The sequence below is a fragment of the Cyanistes caeruleus genome, chromosome 1 (assembly GCF_971803275.1).
Source record: "Cyanistes caeruleus chromosome 1, bCyaCae1.hap1.1, whole genome shotgun sequence".
Lineage (NCBI taxonomy): Eukaryota > Metazoa > Chordata > Aves > Passeriformes > Paridae > Cyanistes > Cyanistes caeruleus.
In genome coordinates, this window is record NC_141701.1 from 92109050 (window position 1) to 92130207 (window position 21158).

The 21158-nt window shown below is 39.4% G+C and overlaps 1 long non-coding RNA gene across 3 annotated transcripts in view; it reads right to left on the minus strand.

Moving 5' to 3' along the window:
- The window catches only part of LOC111923740 (uncharacterized), a 135932-nt gene extending 120254 nt beyond the window's left edge, over nucleotides 1–15678 (minus strand). Inside the window, exons 1-4 of one of the 3 annotated variants that reach the window (XR_015273889.1) lie at nucleotides 15403–15678; nucleotides 14418–14555; nucleotides 13020–13168; nucleotides 9525–12415 (exon numbers count right to left, since the gene is read on the minus strand). This is a non-coding gene — a long non-coding RNA (uncharacterized LOC111923740). Of the gene's footprint in view, nucleotides 1–9524; nucleotides 12416–13019; nucleotides 13169–14417; nucleotides 14556–15402 lie in introns of those variants that run through there. The other 2 variants (XR_015273893.1, XR_015273895.1) reach the window with 2 other exon arrangements.
- Nucleotides 15679–21158: the final 5480 nt, after the last annotated feature.

A 21158-nucleotide genomic window follows, 5' to 3' on the forward strand; every position in this document is an offset into this window, starting at 1 on the left:
AAGGCAGAAGTCAGATGCACCATTTGAACAGCAAGCTCAGTACAAGCTTCAAAGCTCAGAAAGCCAGAAGTTGCCCAACTGGAAGTTAAATTTGATTTATTCAGCAGCATTGGACTGGGAGGGGCACAGCAGCTACTCTGTATTTCACAATGGAAACCCTTCTTTATTCATTCTGCCTAATTATATACTGACACTGGAAAATTACATTATGAGGGCAGTAACTTCTCTAAATAATTGTCACTCAAAGACATTCTGTAATGCTTTGTGATGTCTCCCAAAGCAGGCTATTTGAAAACTGGAGACAGTTTTATGCCAGAACAATTGGTTCATATATGATTGAGGCTTTTTTTTTTCTACAGCTTCACATTATAAAAGCAGCTGCAACACCTGTTGGCCTAAGACATCTCATGTGTGTTTCATTTATCTGTTGGATCAGCCACGGGAAACCCGGCCCCAACACTAAAACTGACATTATGAAAATGTCCAGACTTAAGAGCACTTGTCTTTGGCTTGACTGGAGTTAACAGAATGTTTTTCAAAGAAACCAGACAAAAGTTGCATTTTAAGTCTCAAGAGCTTGGGTCTTATCTTGCAGTTTAATAATGGAACAGAACTAATACAAAGTCACATGATTGCTTGGACTGCCCTTCAAGAGCTGGCCACGATGTTCATGGTTCACCAGTCAGATAGGAAAAAAGCAGGAGGTTAGGTGGGTTCATCTGGGAAAAGATGAGTTTAAGGAATGGACACAGCCATCCACTGAGGTCTCAAAGACCACTAATAATACAGCAATTAAATTACTTTACAAAGATGTTTCAAGATTTACATGCTAGAGAAACTGACCTAGTCAAATTTTCAAGGTTATCCACCATTGGATATTCTGATCTCTACTCTGAATGAAGGAATGAATGCAGAGCAAAGACCCTGAAATATCACCTGTATGTTTGAATACTCAGATTTTTCAAGATCAGCCCTTAATACTGGAAAGCATCCAACAAGAATTGAAAGAGTAGAAGAGTCAACCACCCTCAGTCTTTCAAATCATAGGATTACATCTAATATGCCTTAGGATGCCTACTTCTAGTTAGTCACTGACTTTAATGTTTCAGTGGTAGCATTCATGCACTATTATATATAGCAACTACTCTGTCAAGGCTGCCTTAAAATATGTTTTCAAAGGAAAGGAGAAGTAAAAAGCCTGCACTTACTCCTGCTTGTAATACTATCCTTCTGCTGCTATTCCAGATTTGATGGTGACAAGAGAATGCATCTGAAAGGTATTGTGGCAAAATAAAAGCACAGCCATTTAAAAGCAAATAAAGATGCAGTTACCTGCTTTTACTAGTGCTCATTATTCAGATTGAGACCCCTCCAAAAACACTATATAGGTGAACACTGCTAGCCTCATGCATGGAGACAAGAGGATTTGTCTCTATACATATATAAAACTTGTGTATAGGCATACACATACACTCTTTTGGTAAGCCTCAACTTCTTTTAGAGTAAGATTTCCAGACCCTATCACCTCAAATATTTATTTTTTTTTTAAATGGTGCATATAATGCACTGGACCAAGTTGACATTCTTATCTTTCCCTCATGAAATTATCCTTTAAATAAAACTTTTTTATCCCATGCTGCACATCACAATTCTCCTTGGTCCCCGTGACACACAATGATGCTCCAGCAATACTCTGAGCACGGTGTGATAATACATTGGCACAGGCCCTTGAAAGAACAAACAAAGCAGAGTAAGCATACTTTCTGCTTACTTGCATGGGAAGATTAGCTCAGTACTAGATCTTCTGGCTGTGGTGACTAATTGTGGTTTGCTCATCTGTGCAGATTTGCTAAGGAAGTTCCTGGTAGGCACTAGACATTGGGACTGCTTAACACCAAACATGAACTGTGATTATTCCAGTGTGCAGTTTGATCCCATATGATCCCACACGGACTAAACACCTAGTGACTTCAGATGAAAGTTTACCTCAATTGCATGTTTCTGGCCAGCATTTGTCCTCAAGCACAATTGTAAAACATGGTAAAAGTGAAGCTGCAAAAGACATAGGCTAAAGATGAAGCCAATTCTATCAACCTTTATTTGGTACTTTTTTTTTTTTCAGATGATAAAAAGGATTTTGCACATATGACACAGAAAGAATAATCAAACCTGCAGACTAAAATATTTTACATGCCCACACCTTTTTGCAGATAACTTACTGATACTCATTTCAGCCATTGCTCTCTTTGTGTAATATTCCCTGGTTTAATTACTGAGAATAGAAAACTTCTGATTACCCTGCATTAGGGGAATCACAGCAAAATGCAGCTGCTTTATGGTCAGTTTTCCATTTCTATCATCTCTCTGAGCATCTGTGCACAATGTTAGTGATTATGAGTTGTACCATTCATTCCCCAGCAGGAGAAACAGTGCCAGAAATTCTGCTGTGTGTTTTGCTTGGCAAAAAATAGAAATCCCACTGGAAAAAGAAAAGGGAATGAAAGCAGGAGGAAAAAAAGCAGGTACCCGAGTCTGTTGCCTTTTTTTTGTTTGTTTGTTTCGTTCAGAACAAGTTTCCAAGTGCAAGCAGGTGAAAACAAGTCCTGCACAGTTCCAATACTATGACAGAACAATAGGAAGATTTAAGTGTGGCCATACACTGTGATATGGCCTGACTCTCACAAGTTGACAGGCATTTCTGGTTAATTTTACTCTTTTCCCCAGTCTTCAAAATAATTGAACATTGGAATAGAAATCAAAGAACATATGTTTTTCCATCAGACTTACAGTTTTGAAAAGATCTGAGGATTCATTTTGAATTTATGTCAGAGAACTTCAAACAAAGAAAATATTTTTGGACCATAGTGCCTAGCAATGAAACTACCTAGCGACGGATAATGGAAAAAATATCTTTTTTTTTTTTTAAATCAGAGTAAGGCAGTTATCATGTAACAGCTTCTTATGCTACCTTTTATAGTAATTGGAAAGATATTTCACTAAAAACAGAATTGATCTTTTTTTTCCTGTTTTAGTAGATTTTAAGAAGATTTTGGAGAAAGAAAATTTTCAGAGACACTATCTGATCATTTATGGATTTACAAATACCCTCTAATGACTCCCTAAAGCCAATGACCCTTCACTGTAAAAATTTAGTAAGAGCCCTATGGTGATGGGTGTAGCATACAACAACAGACCCAAGTCTTCCTTTTTTTATATACAAGAGTTTTTAAAAGAAGTTAAAGCTCTCTGTGTAGAATGCTCTGATTAAATGGCCCACCAATGAACATTCTTCCAGCCAGCAGCAATTTTAGATTTCCTTGCAGCATATTATCTTTCTTAAATATTCTGGTATGCTTGTTTTCATGCTTCCATTCAAACTCATGGCAGCAATGGGACAGCAGGTTTCAAGCCTGCACACCCTGGCATCCTATGGGTCTGCCCTCACAGGATCAGTGCAGTAAAAAAAAAATAAATTAAAAAAAATAAGACTTAAAAATTCAGCTCAGTGGAATCCACCCTCTGGTGCCATAGAAGGACAGTAAAGTCACCAGGGAGTGTCAGGTCAGCATGGCCAGGCAGCAAACCCCGTGAGTATGAGAGTGCATAGCGAACCATGGTGCCCTGATTTGTACCTGGATTTAAAGGAGCATTCACACAGGTTCAGAACAGGGCAACTGAAATGACAGCATAAAGACACAATTGACTTCTGGCCTCCCCACAGGAAAAGCCTGGCCAACCTCAAGGATAAGAGGACTCAGTGTTTAGTCTTTTTAATTAGCTGTTTTTCCTCAGTACCCTTTTAATTATTTTTACACGGTACCCGCTAGGGAGGCTGCATGGAATTCATTTTTCTTTTGGGAAGCGAGATCCTGGGGCCCCTGGCAGCATCATTCTAGTTTGCTTTCTCTGAGACTGGTCTCTTTACCAGTTGAATCAGCAGGACCATGGGAGTTAATAAGCAGCTGGCCAGATGGTGCCTGTCCAAAGGTGTTGGCTTTGTAGACAACTGGAACTTCTCTTTGGGAATAAAATCAGTGATACAGGGGAGCCAGCCTGCATTTCAATCAAGTACAAGCAGGCAGACTATTAGTGGAGATAATTACCTTGTCTATTTTTTCCCTCCTCCTTCCCCCTCCCCACCCCCCCCTTCCCAAAACCGGTAGATACAGACCTGGAGAGTGAGACACAAAGGATTGCCAGGGTTAAAAAGAACATTCTTCCAAACACCATAACCAGAAAGCTAAGTGTTATTTATTCAGATGCAGAGTTGAACAATTACACCCCCACTGCTGAGTTAATACCTATTAAATAACAAAATGGCATGCAACAATAAAATCTTTTGATACCAATAATTTAAAAACAAGTTAAAGACATACTCTCTTGGTTTTGCTAATCAGGCCACTCTTGTGGCCTTCTGACCATTGTCACAAAGGTACTTCAAGTGCTGACGATGCAGCCCTGACCACACCACCAACTATGCTACTAACATCAACATCACATCCACATTCCAATATGGAAATGTTTCAGTGCAGCTCAGGCCTGAAGGAAGAATCTACCGGCACATCGAAACACACAAAGTCACCGAGTTTAATTTCACATCAGAGAAACTTCTACACTGTTACAAAACAACTTTTCTGCCAGAGAATTAAGTAAATAGTATGAGACTGTTGATTTTTTTCTCCTCAGAGAAATATGAGAGTTAAGATAGTAAACAGGAGCCCAAGCTTGTTTTCCTTTTTTACCCCACACACAGCACTGCCACAAACTAGTCACTTCCTCTGTAGCCCCTGCTCTTCCCCTCTGGAAGGTAGAACACAGGTTATTTTAGTGTGGTGCCCTTGGGATACAGACCCTAATGACCCTCAGAAACCGGTGTCACCAAGAAACTCAGCACTGGTGTTCCAATACAGAATCAGAATAGGGACTTGCATAAACTCTTTTTACTCCTTTCTTGGAAAAAGGTGGAACTAATTTGCTGTTTCAGAAAGCTCCTTCTGCTTGCAAGCACATGCTTTCTTACAGAAAGGTGCTTCTTTAGGCAACACTAGGATCTCTTCCAGCTATCCCACTGACACCACTCCACAAAAGGTGTGTGAATTTGGAGAGATTACAGGTGAGTTCCCTCAGAGCTGCAGCATCAATCCTACAGTGCATAATTCCCTTCTTTCCATCCCATAGCACAGCCACCTAAGCTTGCTATACTTGTGCTGCTATTAAGAAAATAGATCAATGAAATAGTCAGAATGTTTGTTCCTCTCAAGTACTGGGAAGCAATTAACTGCTCTTTACTACCTGAAAGAGCTTCTGGAGTTAGAAGCTTCTGGGCAAGAGCAAGTTCTCTGAAAACAGACTGTTCTGACAGTATTGAGGCCAACAGAGGAACGCAACTCATTCCAAATTCACATTGTTTCCTGCTCCATCATGTATTTAAGTTCCCACATGCAGAGCCTGACTGCAGTACACAGACCTTTCTAGGAGGAAAAGAAAAAAGATGAAGAAAAAAAACCTCTCTCCTCAAGTATCTTGGTGAATAGATCCATTGCACAGAAATCCAGATTATTCATAAATCCTAATTTAAAAGGATTAATTTTTTTTTTTTGCACATTAGTAGGCCAATATGAATAGCCTTTTCAGAATCCTCACTGACAAATGCAAACGGAAAGCTGCTTTGTAGTCCCCATGTTTCTCATGCAAGATTCATACTAGGTAAACAATCAAATTATCAACATTTCATTGTGTCCAAAACTGCCACCAGCTAGAATAGACTTACAGAGAATGTTCCTACACTGAATGCAGAAAATATTTTCTGCAATGTCAAGTAAATCCTCCATTCAGATGACCTATGAATAGCAGCATTTGTGAAAAGCACAAAACCAGAAAAACCACTAGCACACTTTTTTATGCTTTCATGCCCTGACACTTCTCTCACCATATCATCCTCCTTTCCCATCTGTGTAATGCCAATCACAGTATAAAAATTCAACTGTAGATAGATCCTCAGAGTCCACATAACAGAAGTTTTGCATGACTGCATTAATTTCTAAGTTACAAATCTGTGATTTGTCTTCCTCCTTCCCAACTCTCACAAATGGACATCATATGTTCCCTAATGTCATTCTCTCCATTTAAAAATCCCATACAGATTTATCTGCTGACTTTCTGTTTGCAACTATATCCCTAACATAATGGGTCATGGCCTTTAAATAACAAAATTAAAACACTAGGGAAAAAAAAAAATCATCACACTGAGAAAAGTATGAAGAAGATAAAAAGACCCTCTAGTAAGATGTATTCATCAGCCCCTCATCACCTGCAGTGCTGTTTTCCTAGCACTTGAGTTATTCCCCTACTTTAACAGCAATATGGATGCAGACCAACAGGCTTGTATCTTTATGTAATTAAGGAACTGTCTCTGCTTTGGTGATGCACTCTGCCATAACATACAAAGAGCACAACAGAATTAATCTGCCACCTCTGACACCTTGTCCATTATAGAACCATTGACTCAGACTCATTCAGGTGAGAAGGGCCTCAAGAAGCCTGTTATACAACCAATCACTCAAAAAGGTCAGCGAGAATCAAAGCAGCTTACTCAGGGCTTTATTCAGTTGAGTCTTGAAAGCCTCCAGCAATGGAGGGCCTCCAAGCAATCTCTTCCATTTCCTGACTGCTCTCTCAAGGAAAGTGAATTTCCTCCAAGGCAGTCCATGACATTGGTTCTCACACACTTCCTACATCTATGCAGATATTTGCTCCAAGAGGACTCCCTCCATGCTTTTCCCACAGAGTGAAGATAGGCTGAGGAGCCTGCAGTTCACTGTATCACACTTTTAACCTTTCCTGGACATAGGTACAACATGCGGCTTTGCCCAGGAATTGGGGTTCTTCCCTGATCTCCATGACTATTCAAAGATCACACATTTGTACAGACATGAACCAGCTCTCTCAGCAGTCTCGAATTCAGCCTGTTTTGTCCCATTGTCTTGCATGGGTCAAGTTCTCCCAGGTGCTCCCTTGCACAGTCTTTGCCTTTGATGGGGCTCAGTGTCCTTCTTGAACTCCTTCCTTAGGAACAGAGGCCTGTGAAACCTCACTAGTGAGGACTGAGGCACAAGAGACACAAGAAGCTCAGGCTTACCTGTGCTACTAATTCACACACAATTCCACTCAGAAACAAGCCCCATCCTTGTCCCAGAGCCCTGTGGCTATTCATGCACACTCCATCCTTGTCCCAAAACTTGTGGCTAGTCTCGGTACACTCAGCATACCCTGGAAGTACCACTGGTGAGCACCAGTGATGGATATGCAGCAGGAGGTGACAGTCAAAAAGACAGACAAGCTTCAGCAGACTCTCAATGCCATCCCAAATCTGAGCACTGGTAAGCAACAAACCCACAAAGGCTTCACATCAGTGTGGAAGATAGGTGCCTCCATCCCACACACAAGAGATTTTCCAGCAACTATCACCCTCCTCTTTCTCTTTGTGCAGAAACACAGATAAATTAAGCTGTGTCTGACACCTCCCCCAAAGGCCATATTTTCAGGGCACAGCACCTGTTCTGTAACTACAGCATTAGCCTGCTGCAGGTGCAGAGTTTCAAGGCTTTGGGAGAGCATTCCAGAATAGTACAGAAGATAAACAACTGATTAAATAAAAGAACTATTTGTCTTAATACAACTGCTGCTCAAAAAGAACCCAAAACAACAACTTCCTGTTTATGTATGAAAAACTCAAAGGATAAAAGTATTTGCTCAATTAAAAGACAAAACATATGCGCTATTCTTACACAATGAGCAACTCTGCAAGGACAATAATATAAGTAATATAAGATTCCCCCACCTGAACAAGTTTCAGCTATCTCTCTTCAAGTTCCAAGCTTTCCATTTAGGAAAAGCATTTCCCTCCCTGTTGCACCAAGTCATACACAATTGGTTTGCTGCATCTCAACAGCCCCCTTCAGAGCAACACCAGTATAATCATTTTGTTTGTAATGCATTTCCATGGGTAAAACAGACTAGAACAAAGCAAACACTCTGCAGTTGGAAACAGGAATTCAATCCCACAGCTCAGTCCACCATGGTTATATTTAGTATTGAAGCTTTTGCCAGAACAACAGTGATACCTCACATTACCACTACCATTAACCATGACCAAAATTACATAAAAATAAATTATTAAAAATTCACCATTTTATACCAGACCACAGGCCCTGGAATTTTACACCAGATCTGGTTGTATTATAGACCAGAACTAGTTTCCAGAATTCTAGGAATGAAATGTCACAGAACTATGCTTTCACAGCCTTTACTTCATGCAGTAATGACCACTGCCCTATCTCCCAATGACATTGAAGCATTCCTGATGCTTTCTAACTAGCCACAACAACCAGTGAAAAACAGATTTCACTGCAAGTTCCTCCACTAAACTGCAGACTTGTTACATGCTCATATAAATAAGCAGTAGAATTTTAACTACCTGTTCTCCAAGGTAAAGGTGACATTTTAAGGGCAAAATAATTACACGCAATTCAGCCCTTTTCCCTATGCCTATTCATAGGATCATTTAGAAGGCAGTGTGTACTGGGTCTGGCTGAGATGGAGTTAATTCTCCCCACAGCAGCCCTCACAGAGCTGTGCTCTGGAATGATTGCTGGAAAGGTGCTGCTGATACCCCCATGTTCTGGCTCTGCTGAGCAGGGCTGGCACAGCATCAGTGCCATCTCCCCAAAATTCACCAGTAGGCTGGATGTGGGAGGTATCTTCTGGGGGGGACACAGCCAGGACAGCTGACCTAAACTGACCACAGGGATATTCCATGCCATATGAGGTCAGCTCAGATATAAAAGCTAAATTAAAAGGGGATGAAATGGCAGGGGAATATTTATTATTTACAGCATTTTCCTTTCAGAGCAACTGCTTCCTGGGAAGTGACAGAACATCACTTGCTGATGGGAAGTAGAGAATAAAATAATTTGGTCTGGGTTTTTTTTAACCTTTTCTTGCACATGCACAGTCTTCACTTTTTCTTTATTAAAATGCCTTTACCTTGACCTACGAGGGTTCATCCTATTGTCTCCTCTCTGTTCTGCTGCTAAGGGGAGTGATGGAGCAGCTTGGCAGGTACCTGGTGTCAAGCCAAGGTCAACCCACTGCACAACACTAACGTAGACAGCATAACTTCAGTAGTTTTGTAGTCTACTTATGCAGCTAAAATTACATAGGCCCAAGGCATCTGAAATGGCCAGAGCAAACCAGCAGAATGGCCCAAAAGGTCAAAGGTCTGGTCTGAAACTGAAGGCCATGTAAGACAACCATTGGTATGGTATTTTCAGCTAAAGCACAGACTGGAAGGAATCTGTTTATCTGTTTGTATATCAGTTTCAACCTGTACAGGAATATCAATTACTTTTCAAGGATAGCTCTCACCTTGTTATTTCAAAAGTGAGGAGCGATAGCAGCATATGCTGATTTTCTTATCTTTCTCACATAAAGTCACAATTTAAAATAAACACTAACCTTGCATCTCACAGAGAAAAGGACATTTATTCATCAGAATTTTTAAAGGTGTGAAATTCAATTTAATAATAATAATAGGTATATTAAATAACAAAGCTTTAGAAAATATATGTAATTAGGTGAGAACATGGTCATTTAAGCAGATATTTCTATTGAATCTTTGCTAGACTCCATGCTTGTCACTGAATTAGATGTTGTCCCATGGTATGCATTATAAATGAGGCAATTCATTTCATGAGGTTTATAACCAGTGACTGGAATTATAATCAACAATATATATTAGTGCCTTTTAATATCTATAATATTTTGGAGCTTATTATGAGTTCACGCTAGTTGCATGTGACAGTAACTCCCCTGTCTTTGTACAGACTCCTGATTTATGCTGGGGTACACACAAATGAAGTCTTCAAATTTATATGAAATATTTTAGTGCTTAAATATGTTTTTAATGTACACAGTATTGTGTGCCTTAAAGCACCAAGTATCTTTTGCATACTACAAGGCATTTGTCGAAAACAGAGAAGTGGGATTACTTTTGTTTTTAAATGGCTATCATAATTTACAAACTGCAATCCTTCCATTTGCATAAAGCTGAAGGTCGTTTACTCCCTTAGCCCCCAGAAACAGCAAAGGAATGAGATTATTCTCTTTTTCCTTTCTGAAGTTACATGCTGCAATACATGCAGCAGTCCTGTCTCTCTTCTGCAAGTTTGATTAAAAAAAATAAAATACATCTTTTCCTAAACCTACCATTGAATCATACCAAGAAGTTTTTCCCACTTCCCTCAGCAGGAAATACCCCCACCTCCAACAGCTGTAATCATTTAAAATGCATCACAGTAATCTTATCCCATAGGTATCTACTGAAATTTTCTACCATACGTATCAGATGCGTTCTCCAGTCACATGTCAAAGAAATGGTAAAATTATACCTTAAGTGCCACAAAAGCATCAAGAAAGAATTTCTGCAAAGTCAGAATCCCTACAGAAGCTTGCTGGGGGTGGGAATTGTTTTATGTGCAACATTTAGACGTTGGGTCTCATCTAAAGTTAGAGAAAAGCAGGGTTTCTTATTGACAGGAAATGCCAGACTCAGGACAAGTGAGACTAAAATATAGAAGTATTTGCCTCTATACAAACCAGAAATGTAAAGAGAGACCCAGTCATATTGCCCAGGGAAGACCTTCTGCAGTCCAGAATCTCAGTGACATTAAGCCTTGCTAACTTTTCTTCTCCTCCTTAAATATCTGCTGCTATATTAAGTGATATTCTCAGTTTTCTTGCTCAGATACATAGGCTCTTCATACCTACAGCTTTCAATCAGCATCATTATGCATACTGTCCCAGAATCACTGACCTTGGAAACTCTTCCCAGGTTTGCCATTCCTTAAATCCTGCCTCTGAGGTCTCCAAGGTCCCTTCTATAGAGACAAGGCCAAACCTATGTGAAACCCAATCTCATCTGGTTCCTGGCATGGGAGCATAAAGCATGGAAATTCTAGCTGAGCTATCCAATCCAACAGCTCTGCAAAACTTGCCATTCCCAAGAGAGCCTGCTTAGCAGGTTAGCTGCACAGTGGCACGATCTGGAATCCTGACAAGCAGAGTGCCACAAGACTGATGATGCAAGGCTTTCAAGATACTCAGCTCAAAGGCAGAACTAAGAAGTAGAAAACTCTGACCTTAACACCACGAGAGTTCACGTCAATTCTATCTCAGATTCTGCTGAACGGAAATCCCACTGCTCTAAAAATGTTACAAAGAAAACATTCCTGGCTTAAGAAGGTAACATTCCTCTGAACACGTCCAGTTTCTTCTGTTTATCTCTAAATATTTGTCCACACTCAGCAGCATCTTGGCTCAGCGTGTCATCTTCTGGACATTGATCCACTAGGATGATTAGAAGAGAGACAGAAACAAACTTTTGCTAACAGGAAAAGTTTTCCAAAAAATAACAAAGGATGGAGCTGAGCTTCAAATGCTCTGTTCAACTAAGCTCCAGCCAAAGCTTTCAGGTACAAGACTGGTTATTTCACACAGCTGTGAAACAAGGAACAACAAGAACAACATTCAGTAGTTACTTGGGGATTATAAGAAATCCAGCATGTTTCAACCATTAATCATATTCTTACTAAGGTGCTCAATACAACACCTTATTGTGACAGCTGGAAGCATGGGGAATCCTTCTAACTTTTGAAGAATATTTTGACTTGATGGGATATAAAAATAGTTTTAAAACTATGCAAAGTATAGCAGAACCACATACACTCAAAGAGAGCTGATTTCTACTATTGCAAATAATTATATTGTCTAGGCCACTGAAATATCACGTTCAAACTCTTAGCTAGAAAAAGACATTGATTTGGATTCTCATCACAATAAGCATAAATCTAGCTTCAGTTTCTAAGCACTGAAGCCAGAGTTCCTGCATAGCAGCACCAAAGCAGCACAAGTGCACCCATCAAACCAAAAGTGTACCTATCCCACCAAAATTCTTTAACCTCTCCTGTCTTGAAAGCTACAGTTGAGAAATGAAAATAAACCACTCCATAATCACATAGCAGGAATCCATAACAATGTCAACATTTTAAACTGAGAATCTGAAGGGCAAGACTTACTCAGCATGAAGACAAAAGCTGAAAAACCTATACTATACAGGAGAAGATACACAAGACAGAAGGCTCAGCACATCCGTTTCATATGTGGAGGCAAGGTGTAGAAAGAATAAACATTTCTGGTTTTTTTAAAAGCTTTGCAGCAAGTCCATGATCAGTCTGAAACAGGATGAATATAAAAACACTGAAACTTCATACTTAAACATGCAAGGTCAGTTGATAAGGAAAACACAGAAGGTGTTAAGCCATGAGCCAAGAAAAACACTTTCTTTCAAGCCGGAGATCTAGGAGGAAAGAGGAAAAAAAAAAGTGGGTGAGTAGCCACTGTAAAAAGTGAATAGCAACACAAAAACATTAACATCTTGGCCTTAAAAAGATTTTACAGCATGGCCACTGGCATTCAGCAAAAAGAAAAAAAAACAACATATCACTGTAGAGTCATAAATAAATTGCTGAGATATCAACTGAGGTGAAGGCCTTCTTGAAGAATACAAAAAAGGCCAAAGGCTATAGACTTGTCACATCAAACCAGGGAAAGTAGCCCTAGAAAATAGACTAATAAATGATAAGTAAAGAAAAAGCATGAGGTACTCTTTCACGTGACTTTCTGACTTGGACAGAAATGCCAAAGGACTTTGAGAAAGGGGATTTAATTCTTTGTAAACCACTATGTTTGGATATTTCTGATGTCTCTTTGTTTGCTTCCTCCTTGAAACCTTCCACCTCCAACTTGTATTATTTACCCTTACCCACACTGACATCTGTCAGCTGGGTTCTCAGAGCAATTTAACTGGTATGTCCTCAACTGGCCAGTCATGCTCAAAAGGACACCACTGTTCCCCAAGTTCCTCAGCTATTCCCTAGGCACAAACACAGCTATTCACTCACCACATTCATATGTGGCTGCTGCTGCACTGTGCTTGATTCTCCACTACAGATTTCCAGGAAGCAATCTCACAGCTGAGCAATCATGACTCCCAGCGCAATAAAGTGCCACACTTGGCTCCCTTCAACAGATAGTGCCTTCTCCACAGCATCTAGAGAACAAGCAAGGGTGTTCTTCATATGAAACATGCATGGAGGAATGGACCACCAATGCACACCCTAGAGCCTGTATTTTTTTTAAGTTTTACTCTTTGCCCCTTAAAACAGAAACCAGCAGGAGAGCATTTAGCAGCATTTGAAACATGAAAAGCAGCAGATTTTATATGGTTTGCAAAAGTCACAGAAATGCAGATATTTTGCCTCACAGGAAACCTATCTGTGCTAAAAGAGCTACAGAGTAAGCTATTCTCAAAATGTACACTGAAAGGAAGTTTGCTGGTTTCAGTACTCACAGGCCCTATAAATGAGATTCGGTTCTTGATACCTGGAATTGAAAATACAAGCCACTGTAAGACTTGCAGTCATAAGAACACATTATAGGAGAAGAGACTGGTGTTCTGGCAGAGGTATCTGATATGATATGAAACTTCAAAATTAGTAAGGAAGTCCAAATCATCCCATACAGTAAAATACCATTCAGAAGCCCCCCCATAAGAAAAACTGTACACAGTGAACTACTTTTGACTGTACAAGATAAAAGCTTCTTTTTAAATTTTTTACAAAACTTCTTTTTCTTCTGAAACTTCTTTCAAAATACTCTTGAACTGGTTAAGAATCCTCCTCAAGTCCCAGATGCAGAGTTAACGTAGAAGATTTTCTCTTCAGCTGTTATAATGCAGAACATAAGGATCCAAGAAAGGTTTTTCAACCTTTCCATGGAATAGGAGTCTCTATCACTCTGTATCCATTTCAGGAAGATGATTCTGCAAATAAGCCTGTGAATACCTATCTCCATTCAGATGAATAGTGACAGTGAAGTCCTGTAACAGAGGAAGGTATGTCTTTCTAAACCAGGAAGGGGAAATAGGGCTACTGCAGTCACCATACATATTTGCCTTGAGTGTTTTGAATAAAAGAGAAGGCTGTATTGAGACATGCCTTTCATAACTACATTCAAAGAACTGCTGCTTTGATCCAAGTCCGTCCTGTACAGCTCCCACTGCTTGCATATCCAAGTTCCTGGTGATACACAGAAACAGCACAGATCCCTTTCCCTGTGTCAGACTCAGATGAGTTTTTTGGGGTGGTGGAACCCAGCAGCATTCTTCATCAGTTTCCCACTCTCTGCAAAGGGGGACTTGTTTGATTTTCTACAGCATCAGGAAAGGATATAACACAAACAGTACTTCTTCAACTGGAGTGCCCTGTGATCTCCCACTTACAAACATTCAGGTCACTTACCTCTCAGGTATTTGTGTAGATCTAGAAGAAGAGGGCTTCTGATTTTGTAAGCCCATGCACAGGGTACAGAGTTCACCAGCAGCCATAGGGCAAGATCACACACTTTTAAATGAAGGCCAAAGACTAATTCTGCTCTCACTGTGGTAAAATAAAAAAAAACAAAAAAAAAAACCCAAAAAAAAACCCAAAAAAAACCCCCTCCCTTCATTGATTTCACAATGTTTCCAATTATAGCCTTTCATTCTATTATCTGCCTTCAGTCCCAAAAAGTATATCAATCACATTTGATAGTATCTGCACAAAATTTTAAGGGCTGTAGAGACCTTTCTAGTGATTTTCAGATAGGCATCTACAATGAACACAGACAATCACCTCCCCCTGAGTTACACCAACTGAGCTCTCCAATATTAGTATATATAACCCAGGTTATTGTTACCACGAGAAAAAGGCCTAAAGACTGTAAAAGAGACTCCAGGATTTTATTGGTTTCCAAAAACACTCTCAGGAATTTTGTCATAGCTTCATATTTTATTACTACAACCTTAATTTGGAATAAGCAAGACCAATAGCATAACTACAAAATCTCTATATTCTAAATGCCATGCTAACAATTGGCCTCCCTTACAAGATTAACTTTCTAGAGATATTCAGCATAACATGGAATTGTATGCATTTCAAAACCTAAGGAAACCCCGAATCCATTATAAAAGACACATATTCTAATGCACATCATCCAATATGAAATGTATTTGCAATAGATGGCTTTTTCTTCAGAATTAGGAGGTGGGTTATGTATCAAATACTACAAAACAAACACAACAATTTTTTGAAACACAGTAAGATAAAGTTTAGCAGCTTCAAAATTGGAAGAACATGGGCCCTTTCCTTAAACACTCCTGTTGTTGTAATAGAACAGGTTGTACTATGTCATTAAAAAACAAAGTTGGATTTTACAAACCAATCTTTTCTGAAATTTATTACCTACCTTCTCTTTCGTGTGAATGCTAGAGTCTCTAAAACAGCCCTTATTCTGCTGCTATAGTAGTGAGTACTCTCACTTACATGTAATGGTCTGAACTCTACAGTTTTCACACAGCTACTGGTGAGATAAACCCATAGCTGACTAGAACTTCTGCTGCAGTAAGACAAGCACCATCTACCCCAGAAAGTAACAGAAATTAAATCAGAACTAATTTAAGGACACAACAGAGAGGGGAATCACAAAGGTGCTTAAAACATTGGTTTGCCCTTCACCGTGTTTGGTGAACTGCGTTGCAGAGGTTTTTAATGAGGATTGATGACCAGCTGGGGTTAATGGCCCTCAGCTGCACCTCAGGCCATTAACTCCTCCCTATCAGTTATTAATCCCCAGGAAGTACCCTGTACCTCTCTCCTTATTGCTTAATCATAAGTAGTAAGAGATGATCAACCAGTCAAGATCCTAGTGTGGTGTGAGTGCTCCTGTTCCTGCCTTTTCACACAGCATGTCTTGTGCTTTAGAGCAAACTATTTAGATACTATCACACTGAGGTCACAAAAGGATGAAGAAATACATGTGACAGTGGGAAAATAAACATTTTATATCTGCTGACTGCATTTCACATTTCTTCTTTAGAATAAACATAATATTTATAGCTTGTATACTTTGTGAAATTACACAAATCTGTCTGTAGTCCCACTGCTATTATACTACTGGGGACTTTTTTTTTTGCAGCTCTAGAGCATATGATGGGGCCAGTGCTCTTATTACTGCTGATTTTAAAGCAAGAAAGTATCAAGCAGATGTTGTTAAATTATAGCCTGAGAAGTAAAAGCCCCATGGTTAGATCAAGACACTGCACCCAAGAGGCCTGTGGAAGTACAGAATCACAGGGCTGGAGCACTGTGCTTTCCTTTGGAAAACGCACTGCTCAAAGGAAAGTCAATCCATCCCTACTCCTGCTTTTCCCTACCCATTGAAGCAGTGGTTTGGCCCAGTCTCAAACCCATATGTCAGCAAAGGATGATCAGAGAATTTGTGCCTGGAGCAAATATAAAAGTAAGAACACTACCTTTATGTTTTAATTCTGTTCAGAGAAAGACTCCAGTGGAAATGGATTTGGCTGAAAAAGGGAAGTGGAATTTGTATGATAAAACATCCTATGGACAAAAATTATTTAGTCTTTCTTTACTGTTTGCACTCCGGACTTAAAATTTCTGAGAACGTGGCTAAGAATCAGGACATATATAAGTAACATCCTCTAATTCATACCTGATGAGTTCCCCCACTCTGAAGATCACCATCAATAAATGCTTAAAAACATTTAGAGAACAGACAGTACCTCAAACCCCAAAGGCTACAAGCTGTTGATTACTATTATGCTCTTTAAAGGGAATAAGATCAACATTGAGCTTCAGATCAAAATATAGATCTTTCTAGGTCACATTTACCAATGATCCATGGGGACATAAATCAATTACATATTTTATTTGTATACAAATCATAAATTAAATGGATGTTCTGCTACCCTACTAAAATGTAATTACCTACAAACGTATACAACACTTTTTGTGTTCCTTCTGACAATGTCATATTCTTCATAGTTACAGGCAGGACATATTTTGAACATTTGGTAGAACACCCATTTAGAGAGTTAGATCTAAAAATCAACATTTGTTCAATAAAAGTTCTCCCAAGGCCTGGGAGAATCACAAACACAAGAATGAAGGAAAAGGTTGTTCAAAGAGGTAATATATCAAATTCCAGAACAGCTTGTTTAGGTCCCTATACCACCTCAGCTGTAACAACTTTTTCATCAACTTCAGTAGGCTTTGGATCAGGCTCCAAGTTGGAATGGAAGCTGATAAAAGTAGGAGTGCACTGGCTGATGCCAACAGGCTTTGAATCAGTCCATTGTCATGAAAGCTGTTTACAACATATGAATAAGTAATCCATGCTGTGCTATATACACTACCTCTCTGCTCAGGATAATTAAGCTAGTGTAGCTTACTGACTCATTGTTTTTACCATTTGCACAGCCAACTGATGTATTGCTGAATATTTTCTAAAACAAATCTTTAAATATTTTTTAAATTTAAAATCCAAAGATTTTAGTGGGGTTTATATAAAAAGAAAAAAATACAATAGAAGTTCTCTTCCTCCTACATTAGTTTCTTTTAACCTAAGAGCCAAGCTGATCCTGATGAAACATCTTTACATCAACTGCCCATGTTTCACAGAATGTTTTTCCCTAATTAAGTGAATCAGATATATCATAGTCACATTTATTAAATTTTAATTATTAGGTACATTCTGACACAAAGAAAAATTTAAAGATTTGTTTAATGTCATATCTATATACAGTAGATAATGAACTTATATTCATTAAAGTTACTGATTTAATTCCTTTGCCTGGAAGTAGATGAGAAACTATGAATACATATGTCAATTCACTTTAATGCTAAAAACACATATTATAAGCAGCAAGAAGTACATTTTTAAAGATCACTTATGAAATGTGCTGGACTTATAATGTCAGATTCTGAACCCCTCTGCTCCTATAAATGATTTACAGAATATAAGGGACTCCTATACAGCTATTGTGCTTGCCTCTTAGAATGGGGACTAAATAAGCAGTTACATCTATCTTAAGGTTTTGCACTATTTTTTTTTTTGTAAAATACATACTTAAACTCAACTAATCTCCAGAATGGGCTTCTGCAGAGACTAATGACTAAAATTTCTTAGTTTACACTATCAAACAGGGGCTCACAATGGTCTCTCCTGTCCTTAAAGGATGTAAGTACATTATGAAAACAGTGCTACTGAGTAACAACTATAATATAAAGAAGTTTGTTTTCATGTCATTATAATGATAATTCACACTCATGAGCTAATAGTTCACATTGCTTTCTATCAAACATATAATAAGGAAACATTGGATATGGTCCTTCAGAAACGTCTGTTGAAGGGGTTTTGGTCACTGCTATTTATAGTTCACAAACCAGCCAACCCAGGAATTCAAGTTAGCAGCTTGAATGCTAAGACAGAATAAGGTCTAGAAAATAAGTCTGCCTGTAGTTCATGAGAGAAGACATGCACAGGGGCAGTTCAGCCCACTGAAGATCTTTGAACAGTGGTCTGTGTACCTGGGAATGATTCCTAACTGCCCATTTCAGATGCTGCCTTATCTCATGTTCCAACTCTGCATCAGGTCAGAATCAGGCACATATTATCTCTTCTCCCACTCTCCCCTTTTACTCCAAAAAAGAAATGTGACCACCTTGGTCAGGAGGCACCACAACATGCTCCAGCTGGACCTCTGATTTAGACAAAATAATCGTATGGCTTGGACACTTGCCCCACCACACACTCACAGATCCACTAAATGCAGCCTTGGTCCCTAGAAATACTGTCTACAGAAAATGTGCACCTGAACTGGATCCCGTGGGTAAATGCTTGCAACTGGTTGGGATGAATCCAGTCTTTGTAGGTATGGATCTTTGTAGGATGGGATGTTATCCAGAGGAATTCAGACAAGCTCAAGAAGTGGGCCCACAGGAATCTCATATGATTTAACAAGATCAAATGGAAAGTGCTACATACAGGATGGGACAATCCCCCTTATTGGTACAGGCTGGGAGAAGGAGAAGTACAGGCTACAGAGAAGGACTTGGGGGTGCAGGTGGGTGAGAGGCTGGACATGACCCAGCAGTGTGCACTCCCAGCCCAGAAAGCCAATTGTATCCTGGGCTGTATCCAAAGCAGTGTGAGCTGTAGGGCAGGGAGGGGATTCTGTCCCTCTTTTCTGGTGAGACCCCACCTGCAGTGCTGCATCAGCTCTGGGGTGCCAGCACAGGAAGGACATGGACCTTGGAGCAAGTGCAGAGGAGGGGCACCAAGATCATCAGAGGGATGAAACAGCTGTCCTGTGAGGAAAGGCTGAGAGGATTTGTTCAGCCCAGAAAAGAGAAGGTCCTGGTGTGACCTAATTGTGGCATTCCAGTACCAGAAGAGAGCCTACAGGGAAGATGGAGAGGGACTTTTTACAAGGGTGTGTAGTGAAAGGACAAGGGGGAATAAGGGGGAATTTATTCAAACTGAAAGAGAGTAGGTCTACATTAAACATGAGGAAAAAAATTCTTTACTGTGAGGGAATGAGGCTCTGGCACAGGCTGCCCAGGGAAGTCATGAATGTCCCATCCCTGGAAGTGTTCCAGGCTGGGGTGGATGGGGCTCTGAGCAACCTGGTCTAGTGCAAGGTGTCCCTGCCCATGGCAGGGGGATTGGAACTAGATGATCTTTAAGGTCCCTTCCAACCTGAGCCATTCTATGATTCTATTAATATAATTGTTTACTAGGAGCAAAGATATGGACATATTCACCTCTAATTCTCTGAAACAGAAATCTTAAATCTGGTATTGCCTAACTTTTTTTCTATCATTCTACAGATAGTGACAGAACAAAATGCGACAGTAATATAAAGCAGCACTATAAGATCTATTTTCCACTACAAAACTCGCCTGCATTTTTAACACTACAAATACAGATCTATATTCAATCCTTCAGAACCCAGCTTGCATTTTGAACATAAATTTGCTTCGCCTTACTCATGGGGAGAAGGAAGAAATCTAATCAAATTCTACTGAGTGTTTTCTCTGCTATAATTTAGTGGTAAAACTGGCAGGCTGCCTAACCACGTCAAAAAAAGATACATTTGAAATGCTGTAACTATAAAATAACAAGGAAGCTTTTAGCCACATTCATGTAGTGGAGAGTATGAAAATGTTTACTTGTAATGTTGTTAGCATATGAAAAGATTAATCTAACAGGAAAATACATTTTAAAGTTGTGAAATTGTCTTGCTTGGTGTATAAATATTTTATGTAAATAAAAGCGGATTTGAGATTCATATAACATTTATATATTTTTAAAACTAAAGGCATAGCAACTGACTCTGCAAGGCATTTTTCAGTAATCCCCTCACTCTGCTATCTCCACTAACGCCTTTATTTGTTTATATTAGCTTTTCCCCTAATGAAGATGGCGCCGGTGGTTCTGTCTGGCTGAGCTGCTGACAGGACACCATCAACTTCCAGGGACGGCATCACTGAGGGGGAGCACTCTGGTTTTCAGCCCAGTGATTCTCATTGCAGGCTAAGGTGAAAGAAAATTGATGCCAAAAACATGAATAAGGAAAGGTGACTTTTCCTCAAGATTGTGACTTGAGAATTCTGAGAAAATCAGGGTGACATATAGGGATGCTGATCTAAGTGCTTCAAATGTCTGAGCTCATTTCCTCAGGTTAGGGGTTTTTTTGCCACTTTTTTCATTAAGTTGTCGCCAGAACACAAAAGTCATTTTAGATTGTTGAGGAATTTGAGACAGCTTCTCAATCACATGACAGAGAGGGGCAAAGGGTCCTAAACACAAATGAAAAAACAGACATTCCATTTTTTATTCTGATTCGATTTAATCAGAACTTATTTTTATTCATTTTTGTTATTTGAGACAATTTTAAAGGTGTCCTCCACTCAAGAAACAGAATAGAATGGCCTGGCAGACTAATGGCTAACTAACAATACCAAGTAATTTTCATAGGATGCAGGCAGTTGCTGCCACAACCATCATTCCTACAATCTAAGGGTAGGATTACTTTGTGGAAGAACCTCCACTTTCTACCAAATTTCGAAGCTTTTTCAAAACTTATGGCAGTCAATGAATGTCTGAGTCAAGAGTCAAAGCAAAGACCAGCTATTTTA